This window comes from Neolamprologus brichardi, chromosome 11 (assembly GCF_056152115.1).
Source record: "Neolamprologus brichardi isolate AB-2024 chromosome 11, ASM5615211v1, whole genome shotgun sequence".
Taxonomy (NCBI): domain Eukaryota; kingdom Metazoa; phylum Chordata; class Actinopteri; order Cichliformes; family Cichlidae; genus Neolamprologus; species Neolamprologus brichardi.
The window spans coordinates 10,156,803-10,171,238 of record NC_142114.1 but is presented as its reverse complement, the minus strand read 5'-3'; the positions used below and the strand labels follow the sequence as shown (position 1 = coordinate 10,171,238).

At 44.2% G+C, this 14,436-nt stretch overlaps 1 protein-coding gene across 3 annotated transcripts in view; it reads left to right on the top strand.

Annotated features, from left to right (window-relative positions):
* The window catches only part of rspo2 (R-spondin 2), a 59,221-nt gene that overhangs the window by 35,887 nt on the left and 8,898 nt on the right, over nt 1-14,436 (top strand). The window lies entirely within an intron of this gene.

Here is a 14,436-nt window from a genome sequence, read left to right as displayed (position 1 = left end):
TCTGGGTTGGAAACTGTGATTCCATGGCACATTTAGTTCCTAAAGCACTCTGCTGTTTGTCAGGGAAATTCTTCCCAACCCCCACGCACCTCTTCATGACTTTGCCATGCCTGCTTGACCTTTTCCAAGAAATTTTATGACCTCCTTTAATTAAAATGTGGCATTTTTTTTACATGGTTACTGTCGTCAGTTATCTCAAGCATGAAGTCGGTGATGGAGAGTTGTTAACTATGAACAGAGTGCGTAGAAGAAGCTTTTTTTTCCCCCCTTTGGATTCTTTAAAAACTCGACACCAGACCTGCCCATGTCCATCTTAGTTAACGCTACTACTCCCTGATGATCCAGTCTTTGTAAACCTCTCAGTACAGTTCCCTTTCCAGTGACTTGAGTTACATCTCTAGTGGTTACAAAACGTGTGTTAAAGTGTCACTGTGTGTGCATCTTGGGGCTCTCGGGGCTTGTGAAGTGCTGCGGTGGCCCGTTAAATAAAGGCAAATTTCAGACTTAGGCATGTGTTGTTAATTCCTCGCTGCTTGTGAAAAATCCCTTCTTGGCAAAGGCCGGTGAAATGAAACACTCTACAATTCAAATAAATACAATGTGAAAATGGAAGCTGCTGAAGTAAATGGGAGGAGAAGCAGTGCACACATCTAGAACTGTTGCATGGGAGCTCAGCCGACAGACGCCGGCAAATAATCACGTCCGTGAGTGAAATCCAAGCAGCGACATCCGGGACTGAAAAAGAAGGCGGAAACTGCAGTTTTTTAAGTGTCCACTTGAGGGGGGCTCCAAATACAGCTCAGTCCACATAGCTTCCCATGTTAAAATTGCTAACATTACAGCCGTAAAAAGAGAATTTTTACTGCCAAACATCTTCGGACTGTTTCAGCTTACGCTTTTAAACTGCATTAGTGCTTAAAGTTAAGGGCACGGTCACATTCACCAGTGCTGGCAGAGGATGCTGGAAACTGATTCAATCACTGAACTTGGACCTTTAGAGAGTTTATGGTGCCTGTTCTTCTTGGCCTGATTTTAATGCAATTATCTGAGAAAGTACATTGCTCAGAAAATGATACTCGATCATCAAAGTGTAACAAAAAGTCTGTTAATGATCATTGATATAAATCTGTACAGTAAAGAAGCATAAAGAATTTTGAATCCATTTCACCTTGCTTGAATACAGGTGCACCGGACAGGCAGGAACAGTGTCTGCAGCAAAGGGAACGATTTTGCAGATGGTGACAACAGTCCATTGTTCTCTCCATTCTTCAGATTTTCTTAAGTTCTACTTTTTGTTGGCATCCTTATCACTACTGGTGGCGTGAGACAATACCTCCAGTACATTCAGTTAGCACAGGTAGTCCAGCTCCTTCAGGACAACACATTGTATATGTGCTGCTGCAAGAAGATTTGCTGTTTTTCAGCAGTCTCTAAATTTTGGAGGATGCAGAAAGAAAGCTGCACAGGGCATCGACCAAGAACAGGACCAGTTCTCTTGTGTGAGGAAGAACAAGTGGAGGGCTGCCAGAGCCCAACAAAATGACTTCCAGTGTGTCCTGGGCTACTCATGCACAGGAGGGCGTGATGTCCTTCAGTGGGACCTGTGCTCTCAGTTTAGCACCATGTAGCTCAATTCGCATTCACCAAAGAATACCAGAATTGGTCACAGGTCCCACTAAAGGATGTCGGACCATCATGGAGTCTGTCTCTGACAGTTTAGTCAGAAACATGCACATGATAAACCTAGCAATGCAGTAATCAATGTTTTATTTATACGTAAAGCACATAGACACAAGCACAGGATTGTATAACTGCACATTGTAAAGATGCTATGGATGAAATGGAGACAGAAAATAAGAGGAAGCATGTATCTATATGCTATTTATGGATGCATTTCAACACAGCCACGTATTTAAATTACACTGGACGTCACAGACAGATCCCTGTCTCCCAGCTCAGGCAGGGCACAAACAGACGCTACACGAGCGATCTCCGTTCCCTTTCTGTGTCTGCAGAGATTTAATCCCCCTGTAAAATGTGCACGAGAGGAAAAAGTAAAGCCCAGATAAAGTGAAGAGGTGAGTTTTCACATTGAACATGACGCACCGTTTAAACCGTGTCTGATGTCTTCAGTGCGTGTTGCCGATCAGTGTAAACACCGTATATCACTCGCACTGCTGGGATCCATTTGGGCCAGTGTTTGCTAGGAAAGCAGGATCTTGATTACGCAGGTTTGTGGCGCACGGACAGACAAAACATGCGGTGAAGGGTTCTGTTAAAGAAAACCTTATTGCAGCATTACAACTGTACTGCATACATGACAACACATAAAATAAGTAGATAGATAATTAGTGTATATTTTCAGCATCTGGAGCCACGTTGTTTAGCCAGGAACATTTTGGTTGTCGTTCACGTAGTTCTCCAAATTTACAATAAATAACGGTGAAATCCTGTCATTTCCACGAAAAAAGTTGCAAAAATAACCTACATTTGGACCACCATGGCAACACATTGTACCTTTGAGATGGTAAAATGCTCTTATAGCCCCTGGATCCCTGGAGCATTGCTCTGACCAGGCTAGAAACAATAAAGAGACATTATTAATAGCAGCTCTGACACTATCAGCACAGATAGACTGGCTTCCTCCCATTCCCTGACTTGTGTGTTGATGGGAAGAGAGGATAGGTGATGCCTTTAAGGAATTCCCTACAGAGATTTCCCAGCAGCCCCCTGTCATCAGATTCACTGGTTTACAAGCAGATGTGTGCGATGAGTTTGATGCCCATTTGAAGTTCATTTTCCTTCTGCCTATCAAACCATCTTTGGAGTTGCCTCAGCTTTCTCTTTTCCCAGTCATGTTACTGCAATCTTTGAACAATGGCGGCTTTGGCCATGGCAGTGACATTAAATGTTGTGTAAACAACATAAAGTATTAAAGCTTTCAAAACTCTTATCCCCGATTTGGCATTTAAGAGGGAGTAAAATCCAACACAAATGGCCCATTGTAATTCGGGCTCATGTCCAACCGTTTCTGCAAATCAGCTCTCAGAGCTGTATTTCCATAGGTGTTTATTAGGTTTCTAGGTAAAGGTAGATATTTGCGGCCAAGGCCAAAGTTAAGCGAACAAGCACAAAAGTTTTACAATATGAAATTATGGAATAGTAAAAATTTACAGCTTTGCAAATATTTGGAAGTGATAACCAAAAGACATTTAGGATCTGGCTTTTTAGAACAATGTGCTTCAGTGTACAGTTACGCTTCTACGACTGCTACTCTGAGCCCGTGAAGACTCGCAGACACATCGCTGACCTCATGGAAAGAAAAGGAGAGAAACAGAAAGAGGCAGAGAGAGGAAGACTAAGAGAGAAGGAGCATATAATGATTATCTTTGGCCATTGGATTATGTACCTGCACTTGGGAGAGCTGCAGGCCTTAGTGAGAGTATTGATCTCTCGTATGTGTAACCAGAGAAACCCTTTCTGCTGTAGGGCTCAGCTGAGGCCAAGCCCTCCATCCCATCAGTCATTTAAGTGCTTGGATCCAGCCACCACTAATACTGCCTGTCATAACTTAACTGTGCAGTTTATGTTTATACTGTAACTGTGATAACTACTTCTTCTGCTCCTGCTGCTCAGTCCATTCCCAATGCCATCAATTTGAACCTTGAGGGTTTTTTTTTTTTATACATTCTGAGGCAGGGGTGTAGAAGAGGATAAACCCACTTAGAATCAGTGTATCACCTCATCACTCCTCTGCAGTGTGACATCTCTAGGCCTTTGAGGTCCTTTGTCTCCATTTAAGCCATTGGACGTGACAGAGCAGTGGCACACTACCAACAGTCTGGTGTACGAGACTAAAAGGAACGCAGATCCGCCCTGGATAAACCAGACTCCAGGAAGATTTGGTTGACTGGTGGGATTTTATGCCAGGTTCTGTCTGAACCCAGTCTGGTTCTGCGGTGAATCCACAGTACTGCGGACCCCCCTAGTCCTCACCGTCTGCGAACCATCTGCTCGAAAGTCTCTGCTGCTGTAAAATGATGCACAGAGGGATGGTGATTGCCTTAAATCCAATCTGAAGGAAGCTCAGCTCAGCCTGCTTTGTCTGTGGCAAACACCGCTCGCAACCCCAAACAATTCCTGATTCTGCCAGTGCTCGCATTTAAGCGAGCAGTTTATATGTATGCCTATGAGCGTGTGAGACACAATTTTGGTGTTTATACTCACCGAGCCAAGGGGTTTAAGCTCTGGCGAAAGATGCCACTCACTTCTAAGTATTTGAGTTACGCACTCAGCATGATCACATCTGAGTCTGGCCTGTGTTTGGCTTGGAAACCTGACATCCAAACACATTTCTGTGTGTGTTTTTGTCGGATGTAGCCTTCGACTACAAGGCCAGGTTTTTTTGTTTTTTTTTTTGCTTTTAAAACAGATGCACACTTTCAACTTGAGCCTAATTGATGGAGCGTGGTCTTCTCGGCTCAGCAGAAAAGCTCACAGCACAGTGGGTCCAAGCCAAACAACGACAGAGCTCTGCTCGAGACACCGCTCTAAACTCTACCCAAAGCTCTCGACAGTAAAGGTTTGCACTCCTCTCCCTTTGTGTACTTATCTCATTATTCCAATTAATGTTCGCCGGGTGTGCGCTACAGGAAGTCAGTGGAGCTGGTGCACAGATGACAAGTTTCGCTCTGATTTCTACCGCACTACAATGGCAGGTGGTGATTAATGGCGATCTCTGGCCCGGGTAACATCACGGACAATCTGGATCAGTTCTTCCCGCCAGCGGGAGTGGAGAGAGGAGTGCTTTCCCAGGACAGAAGGAGAGCCCTAATTGGCAGCCACCCTGTCATAGTGATTATTTGTGCCTCTCAGTGCAGCCTGTTGTGACTGATGGAGCCACGGCTTAATCTACATTTAATAAGGCTGCTCCATAGGGGCTGACACAGTAGCTGGTGAGAGGGCCTCAGGAGCACTCTGCCTCCTTTGGACAGCATTGATGGTTTGGCTGCGGTCACACGGGCTTGAGTTGGTGTCTGACTGTGATGACGCCCACCTGCCACCACCACCCACCGCACAAACACTCATCAATCATTGATTTAATTAAATTCTTACCAAATCTGGGGCAGACGAAAGACGAGAAAAAAAAAAAGCGAATTAATTTAAACATGACAAATTCCATGTGTTGCACACATTGCTGTGGATCTGTAAAACTGAGGTGAGCGTGTTTTGGAAGTTTTGCGCTGTGCTGGAGTGAATAAGAGCGTGGGTGAAGAGGACAGACACATCAACCTGTCACTGCCTTGGCCAGGTCTCCGGCATCTCGGTGCCAATGGCAGTTAGGGTCACCACCACGGTCACACGCACAAATTAACACTTCATCTATCACGTGTGCGCATTTGTGCCATGATTTTCTCCCCATCTCTCCGCTTGTGTTTCATATCTCCCTAAAATTGATTGCCTGGGCTCTTGTCTGGACAGACCATCAACACTTGCTTTATGCCGATGGTCTCAAACCGAACCTTTGGGTTTGTTTTTCTGGCCTCTCGTGGTGGTGTTAAATCTTCCACTGCAGGAGAAAGTCATTACCGGTAGTCTTCTTAGAGACTTCTCTTCCCTGGGTACATTCCTTATAGGGCATGGGGAGGTGATGCTGGAACCCTGCGGGGAAATAGGGGTGTCTCTGATTAACTTCCCACTAAGTGCCCCTGCTCTCTGACCAAAATAAATATGGCTGCTGTCATTTTGTCTGCAACTGTCTTCAGAGAGCAATATTTGAAACACCCATGATCCTGCTGGCTTTTATATGGAGAATCCATCGTCATACCACAGGCATGAACCATAAACATGTGGAGGCCTTTCAAAGACCGGGGGGAGTGGAGGGATGGAGGGAGGGGAGGGCGTTGGAAGAGGAGGGGTCAGTGGCACTCACTGGGGCTCCGTGCTCCACATTATTGTCATCTGGTCTTTTCCAAGCAGGAAGAAAGAGGAGGGGTGTGAGGGTTTTTTGTTGGTTTTTTTTCACACTCTTTGGCCCAGTTAAGTTGCGGTTTTGTTGAACTGCCTTTTGTAGACTCGTGTACGCACATTAGATACAGACGTCCTCTTATTTGTTTGACTGGGCTTATCAAAATGTGCATTACTGCTGTCCTTATTCCTATTAATGCGAGCTAGCTGATGGCGACAGCCAAAAGTTGATGCTTGCGCTCGCCCGCGACTGCAAACAGCATTTCACTGAAATCACACTGTTTTCAGAGAGGAACTCTGTCGGGGACGAGGGGACGCCGCGTCGGTTGCGCGGCTTCCGTTGTCGTCTTCTGGCTGAGGAAATGAGGCATATGGGCCGACATCAACAACCCCATCAAAAACAGACGTACACAAACAAACAAAGTGGCAGCAAACTGGTGGGGGGAGAGAAGGAGGGGGAGGAGGTGGAGGAGGGGAGATGTTCTACAGTAGTGGAATGTTTTCATGTTCTCATGCCCCACAAGCCGGAGCTCCCCCCCGCCCCCGTTGTGCAGTATATGAGCTGATATTACCCATGAAACGGTCGTGACCATAAAACGACCAACGACCCCTTGATGGGCAATTGGTGCCGTTACACCCTGTGATTTTTTTTATTATTATTATTATTTTACTGCAGACAAGTCACAGTCTTTACAAGGATAGATGGCAACAGCCTCTGATTTGATCTTTGAAGTTGTGATGGATCATATATGTAGCACTCCTTGGCCTTTTGTAAAATATGTGACTATATGGAACCTGTTTGCCCTCTAAAAAAATGTTTATTGAAGTTCATTGCTATGTATTTGGAGGTTACTATGGTTTTACAGGCTTTTCCAGCATGAAATTATAGGAGTATAAGAGTCAACTCTGTTATTTATTGTAATTTCTTAAAGCTGAAACAAGGCAAAATGTAAAGCCATCATTTCTTCTCCAGTCTGAAAATATGAAGCACCCATAGCTTGAAGCAGGCCCGTGTTGGGGTTTGTCACCTCATATTTAAATAACCCAAACTGGTCAAACAGTGATCTGTCTGATCGCGCCCCATCCCTGCAACGCCTCTCTGTCTGCCAGACCTCCAGTCCGCCGCTGCTGCCAGCTCTCCTGTGGGGCCCACGAACGCTTTCATCTCCACATCCACAACACGCCAGACAGATGAGGATGCGTACGCACACGTGCGCGCACCCGTTTACACCGCCCGAGTGTGAGAAACGTGTAATAGACACCGATAAACAGTAAAACAGACCTCACAGGCAGAACAAGTCACCGCATTATCTACTCTTTCCCTCGTCCCTCTTTCCATTCTCTTTTCCTGTCTCACACTTGAATGACACGCTAGTGCTCGTGTATCACATATCACAGTGCGGGAATAAAGTGCATGCCACGGAGGAGGACGTGTTCGCGTGGCGCACATTGTTTTGAAGCGGCACTCTGTGGTCCTCACTCTCCAAGCGGTCTGGCTTGAGGAGAATAGAAGGCAGGCGAGGAGCCGAACGGGACAGCCTGAAAACATCTGGTCCACAGTTGCACTGGCTCAGCCTCCAAGAACCCCTCTCCACTCAGCTCCACTCCACACCACTCAACTCCTCTCCTCCTCTTTCCATCGCCTTCACTTTATTTCTCCATTGCTGCCGAGTGTCTGTATAGAGCCATCACAGCGTTTAATTACAGCTAGTGATTCAGAGAGAGAGGCTGTGGCTTCTGACCCACTCATGTCCATGAACGTGGACCCAGCGCAGAGACATGTAGACACAACAAAGAACAAGTATAGACCTGCTGGCCGTTGGCTGCGTGTATGTCTGGGGTGTTTTTCTATGTGTCTGTGTGAACTAAGTGACAAATACAGGGGGTGCAGACTAAAAGCACAGCCATTACGGTGGTAAGTAGAGGCCAAGCCCAGCGTACCAGCATTGAAGAACACTGCACTCTCATCAGCACACAACTAAAAGCAAAATGCCAGGGTAATGTCACAGGTTAACAATGTCAGCTTAAACGAGTGAATGCATTAAAGGATGTTAGTGACCCTGATATGCTCAGACTAAGAACAAAAAACGCAAGCACAAAGTAGCTTCCACGAGCCAATCTGAAGTTATAAGCTTCTTACATGCTTTTAGTTTGGAGCGAGCGGCAGGTAGGGTATTTAACTTGATTGATTTTTAGCCACTTGTCCAGGACAGATCTAGCTGTAATCTAATATAAGCTAATACTGACTAAGTAGTGTCTTATTGAAGTTGAAATGCTAGCATGTTATCAAGCTTTTGCCTATTTTTTTTCCATCCCAGCAGACACTGAGCCTTGTTGCCCTGCATTTTGGTTCAGGTTTTTGACTACTTGATGAGTCTAGTTTTGAAAAAGAAATAGGGAAAGCATCTGATTCTGTTAAAGCTTACTTCTTCACTATGTCCAATAGTTTTACAGCCTGGACTCACCAGTATTTCTTTATTGTTAGACAATTGCAGGTGGCATAAGTGCACAGACCATGAATTTTCAAAGGCAAATAGATATTCATGCAATGTTACCATTGTTTGTTATTTTGTAAGCAATATATTAGAGGACAAGAATAATATAATGCAGCATCTTTGTATTTCTTTGGGTAGATGACATGTTCCTCTTGATTTAGGGTTTCAGCACTTTGATGTAAACAAAGTGCAATAATTTTTCTGTAGCTACTTTTTGACGGTGTTCCAGAGGGGTCAAGTGCACTGCAACTTAAGAAAACACCAGCAAATAGAGAAATTCTACCAAAGCTCACAAAACACAACAGAAGTTGAATAAAACACAAACATAGAACAAATAATGCGAAAGCAAAAAAAAACTATCACAAAATAAAAGTTTTTTGGAAGAAACAATACTGTGACAAAACAGCTCCAAAAGTGAGTAAATGGCTAATAGCAAACATTTATCTGATACTTCGGCAGCTGGTCCGTCACATTATTGTGTCCCCAGAAACACTTCCATTGTGTTTTGTGAGAGTTTGGGTTTTTTTTCTACTTCTGTTGTGTTTTTGCTTTTGCAGAGTTTTTCTATTTCAGTGTTTTTTTTTTAATTCTTTATTGTTACAGTTTGTTTGACCATGCAAGGGCACCGAACATTGCACTTATAAAGTAACACACACAATTTGGATCTAAATGCTGCTATGATCATTAAGTAGAATTCCACCATCCATAGAGAAGACCGACATTGCAACAGATGAAAGCTGAACTGGAAATGAATACACAACGTACTTTTCGTGCTTTATTTTTTTGATCTTTGAAGTTTTTTCCGTGGTTTTCCTATTTGCACTGAACTCCTCTGTGGCTCCCCTCCATGTTTCGCCCACTTTTCAACTAATCAGCATTTGGCACATGCGTACGACATCCGCGTCCAGCGACGTGCAGTTGTGATTTTGGAGTACTGCACAGGAGCACGTCTGCGGTGGGTGAAAACCCCCTCTCCGCTTGCTGCCCAAAGGGAAACGGACGCAGACGGACGCATTTGCAGGACCATAAATTACACTTTAAGGTTATTTAAGGTCTTCTCCAGTGTATCAAAACAGCAATCCTACTGCTTGGATTTCATTTTAAGGGCAAGCAGGGTGGGTGTTGAATGACAATTATGTCAGTGTGACTGAAAAACGTCTTCCTAATCAGTGCTATGCCGGGCAAGACGATGGCATGCGCCAAATTTCTCCCCTCAGATGACTTAGGACATTAAACTAGCACTCCGTGTTGACAGTTTGACCCCAGAGTCCAAAATCGAAAATGAAGATGAACGTGTTTTCTGGTTGTACTCCTGATCTGATTCACCGCCTCCGGGCTTGGACATTTCAGATTATTCCACTGAAAACTGCTGTGTGGTCTCTGGGTCATAGCCAGTGACCCAGATCTCATCATCGGTGATGATCCTTGACATGAAAGTTGGGCCAATTTGACACGTTATTTGAGGTTTGTTCTCAGCTCAAGTTTGAGGTCTAAGGATGGTGAATTTGCTAATGCATACATGCAGATGGTCAGAATGGGACTATCAGTCAGCAATCCACGTGCAATAGAAGAGCTGGAAGGCTCACAGAGACAACCCTGGTGAGAATAACGGACAAATTTACATTTTTGATTGCACATGATACATTTTCAGTCCTCTTAGTCTGCTTGTCTATCACTGAAATTACACAACAGAAATGATCTGGCTGAATTTCTTGAAACTTGGAGAAGTTACAGAAGAGCAAATGGTGCTTATCCAGACCTCTTTTAGACTGTGTTAGCACACTGGCTTTAGTGGCGCAAAGGGCATTTTCTCAGATTTTGAATATTCTGTCATGTTAAAAATGGTCCGTTTAGTGCACAGAATATGATAGCGCTCCAAAGAAAATGTCAAGAAATGACTGAATGGGCCATTCCACGAAAGTCAACCTATTCCAGGTACCATATCAAATCCCCTCAAATGTAAATGCTCCTTCTCACTGGGTGGCAAGGTTCAGGACCATGATCCCAGCAGGCCTTGAGACAGTTCTTTCAGATTAGAGAGCGCTTAAGTCTTTCTGTGATTTGATTCCTTTCTCTTGCCCCTGCTGCATCTATGACAGATGCTGGAGTACACAACTCTCTCTCCCTGGTGAGGTGAGACCATGAAACGACCGTTGAAATTGCACTGTAATCACGCACAGCTAAAAACAACAAGAAAATGTCTGCCATATGCCTAAAAGCCCTCTGTTTGTGTTCTTGTGAATTTAAGGGGGATTATTGACAAGGGAGTGAGTGGTGCCTGGATAGAGGAGCTGAGCCGGCAGTGACTCTTATTGCTCGTGTCTGTGATCGGATCTGTCAGAGCCACTCAGCTGTCTGTCTGTCTGGTGTTTGACAAGTGTTTGATGCAGCACAGGCCTTAGAAAGGATCAAGCCCTTCCTGAATTGGCTTTACCTCTCTCCCTGTGCAACAGGAGCTCAGTGAACATCAAACGCATCTCCCCCCTTTCTTCCTTTGTGAACTAATGAACTATTTTTATCAAAAAATATGTGCCGTCTGTGGGATCACCGGAGGAGATTGAACAACAGCACCCTTTGAGAGTTAGGTGAACAATCAAGGAAAACAAAAAAGTGGCTGCCAGCCTTGATTCTCTCATCACTGGCCATTGCACAGGGATTGCACCATGATCCTGACGGCCCCTGTCTATGTTTTTGTGCCTAAGCCCATCTGACTTAGTTTGGCTCCCCGCTTGTTAGGGTCTGGTCCTCTTTTGGGACAGTTGTGCTCCACGTCCAAACATGTGAGGGATTTCCTCCTGAAGTTTCCCAGTAGAGAGAAGGGGTGGGGGATGAAAAGGCTTGTGCAGAATTGAGATGTAAAGAGGGAGTCTTGCTGAACAATTTCTTTCTATATCCTTCCCCATTCCCTTACAGACCTAGAGAGACAGGAGGATGTATTGATTAGAGGAGCATGTGCACGCGAATACATTGGAAAACACTCAATGACACAGTTGACCATAGATGATTAGCTGGCTTGTTAAAAAGCTGATTGTAAGCCTAATTCAATAGCAGACGATACACTTAGAAATAAAGAAAAGAGGCAATAAATACTGTAAGCACAAATACAAGATCACACATTCCTTAAATTACTGTTTATTTTTATGATGGAAACAATGCTGTTTAGCGTAAGCTAGTTAGCTGGTTATGCTATCAATTTCATGTTTAAGCCTAGAAACACTTGGGATGAATGCTACTTGGCAAACAGGGATACAGAAAGCCCTCTCCACTCTTAATGCACCTTATTGTGTGCCCCCTCGTGCGTATGCTAACACCCATTTTATTCCCGTCTATAAAGGAGGCTGGGGAACTGTTACGCAGAGAGATTCTTGCTCAGGCCTTTCAGGCTCACAGGAGGTGGCTGATCCAGGTAAATCCCCTAGCCAGGATGCTTCATTGGGGGTTGACCCCCTGCGTTACTTGAGCCCCAGACTCTCAACAAATCCTGGAGATGCAGATTCCCCTCCTCAGACAAATAATAAATGCTCCAAATACTAATATCACCTCCATAGTTTGATCTCCTTTTCTTGCCCAGATCCATTGTCAGGATTTGTTTAGAGGTGCCTATTTAATTCTGCTGACGTGGCTGTTTATGCACAGAGAGGAAGATTGCTGAGGTTCTTTGGAGTGAGTGGTTATTTTATTGCTTTTGCCTGTGGATCGCAAGTCTGATTAACTGTATCAAGGACAAGGTGGATGGTGTACAAGTGCATGAAACCGAACCGTCAAATAAGATCAAGAGCTACAGCAGCAAGCAGCAGTACATCACTGTAAAGACACAGAAATGTAAACGGCAGTTATATTACACAAGCTTCTGAGAATCTTGTTATCGAGTGTCCAGTAGAATAAATGAATCCATGCTCGATCATGTGTTTGCTGAAAAAGTTTAATTTCATCAGTTGGATGCAAAGCACTTATCGGAAACTAAGATAGATGACTATCATAACTCTGCAGCACATTTCCTGCTTTATATCACCGCATGTGGAAATTATAAGACGGATCAAAGACTCTATAGAGATCTCATCTTAATATAGAAGGCATGGAAATTAAACTGGAGTGCTGTAGCTCTTCCTATCTTTGAGTAAAGACAAACAGAGTTGACATCTGTAATAGCTTACTGTCTAGAATAATGAATTTGCTACTGTACTGTAGAGCAAGTTCCCTGATCTTGGGATCCATGTTTATATTTTACACTGCTGAACACCATAGCTCGCTTTAGCTCACTCCCCCATGCGCACAACAAATGCAAAAGCAAATAGACCACGCCAGCGGCAAAGCCTTCAGTAACATCGGTGCAGGGGCCTCCCTTTGATAACTGCTGTGCTTTATATTTTTCTCATCAGAAATGAAACACAACATTAAGCCATTCATTAAAGTCAACTAGAGCTAATTATCCATCATTTACCCAAGAGCCCACGGGGCAGCGCAGCCCACGTATACTTAGGCCCAGATGTGTCGATGAGTCAGTCGGTAGATAGCAGACCGCAGAGGGGGCTGCTCATTTCTCTCTGGGCCCTGCGGTTTCCAGGGGCATCAGACTCAGCAGGCAGGTCTTAATGGCTGTTCACAGACTGGCTGCTGACGTTACCCTCATGACACCATGAGCCGTGTAAAGCTACCGCAATACAGCAAGACTCCATTTACCAGAAAGAAAACGAAAAAAAACAATCAATGATGATCAGTTATACAGCCCTAATTCAAACTGAAAAATGAAGAGTGAGTATCGTACCTCTCTAGCAGGCACGTCTTCCGAGTTGAGAGGAGGCTGATTCGCATTAGCGGCAGGCCTATGTTCAGATAGCCTCTCGTTGCTGCAGGGGGCGACAGCGTGCGTACGATCCCTGCTCCCAAGTTGTTACATTTTGGCAACCCCAAGTGGAAGTGGGAAAACCGTAACAGTTTGTCACAGACCAGAAACCAGATTACGTCATGTAATTTAACCCCTGAGACCTAATTTCTCCTTTTCTGTGTCTGGTACGCTCACCAAACGATTAGAAATAATGACTGAACCGCTTTACCACTGAGGATGAGGAAATCTATCCCTGTATCACTGTGTTCGGTTGTCTACTGATGAGGCATCTGCTCGGTGCAGTTTAGAGGAAGCATTTATAGTTTGAGGTTAAGTGTTTGTGTGGTGTATATGAAGCCGTTGCTGCTGTAGAAATTGACCTGTTGTCCAGTGACGGAATGCTAACTGAGGCAAAGCACCGAGGTGTAGTTTTCAATATCAGCTTTAGACAATCAGCTCTTAAAGAGACTGGTAAGGAACCATCTTGCTCCTGCATGGGGCTCTTTTCTTCAATCAAGAGTGTTTGTGATACAGTATTAAAGTGAAAGAACATCCTGCTCTTTTAGTGGTTCACTTTAACCTCTTTTGAACTGATGTTCTATCGGTCAACACAACCTGCCAAAATCATGTCTGTTCTTAAGCCCAGTAGCCAGATGAGAAAATAGCATTCTTCTCGAGGTTGTAGATTATAAATTTGTTCCACCGTTTTTTTTTGGGGGGTTTTTTGGTGCGCTCGGTCGTGCAACATTGGGAAACCTTTGTATAAAACCATGGATACATCAGTCAACAGCCCCTGTTGTGGTATTTGGCATCTTTAGCTGACTAGTTAACAGAGCAAACAAAGCATCGATCAAATTGATGCATTTCAAAATGATCCTCTTGTATTTAATAAATCCCTGCTACACACTCAGCATGACGAATACATGATGAACACAAATATACACACATTACATTTTGACATAATAGACAGTAATGGCGGTAGCTCATGCCTCTGAGATACAGTAGCTGCTGGTTTTCTGTAATGAAAACACCTTCAGCTTTAAACAGGCTACTTCACCCATCCTCTCTTTCTACTAATGAATAAAGATGTGTAGTTTTGAAGGCTTTGCAGTTGGTAAATGGGCCACATAATGTAAAAAATATAATTCA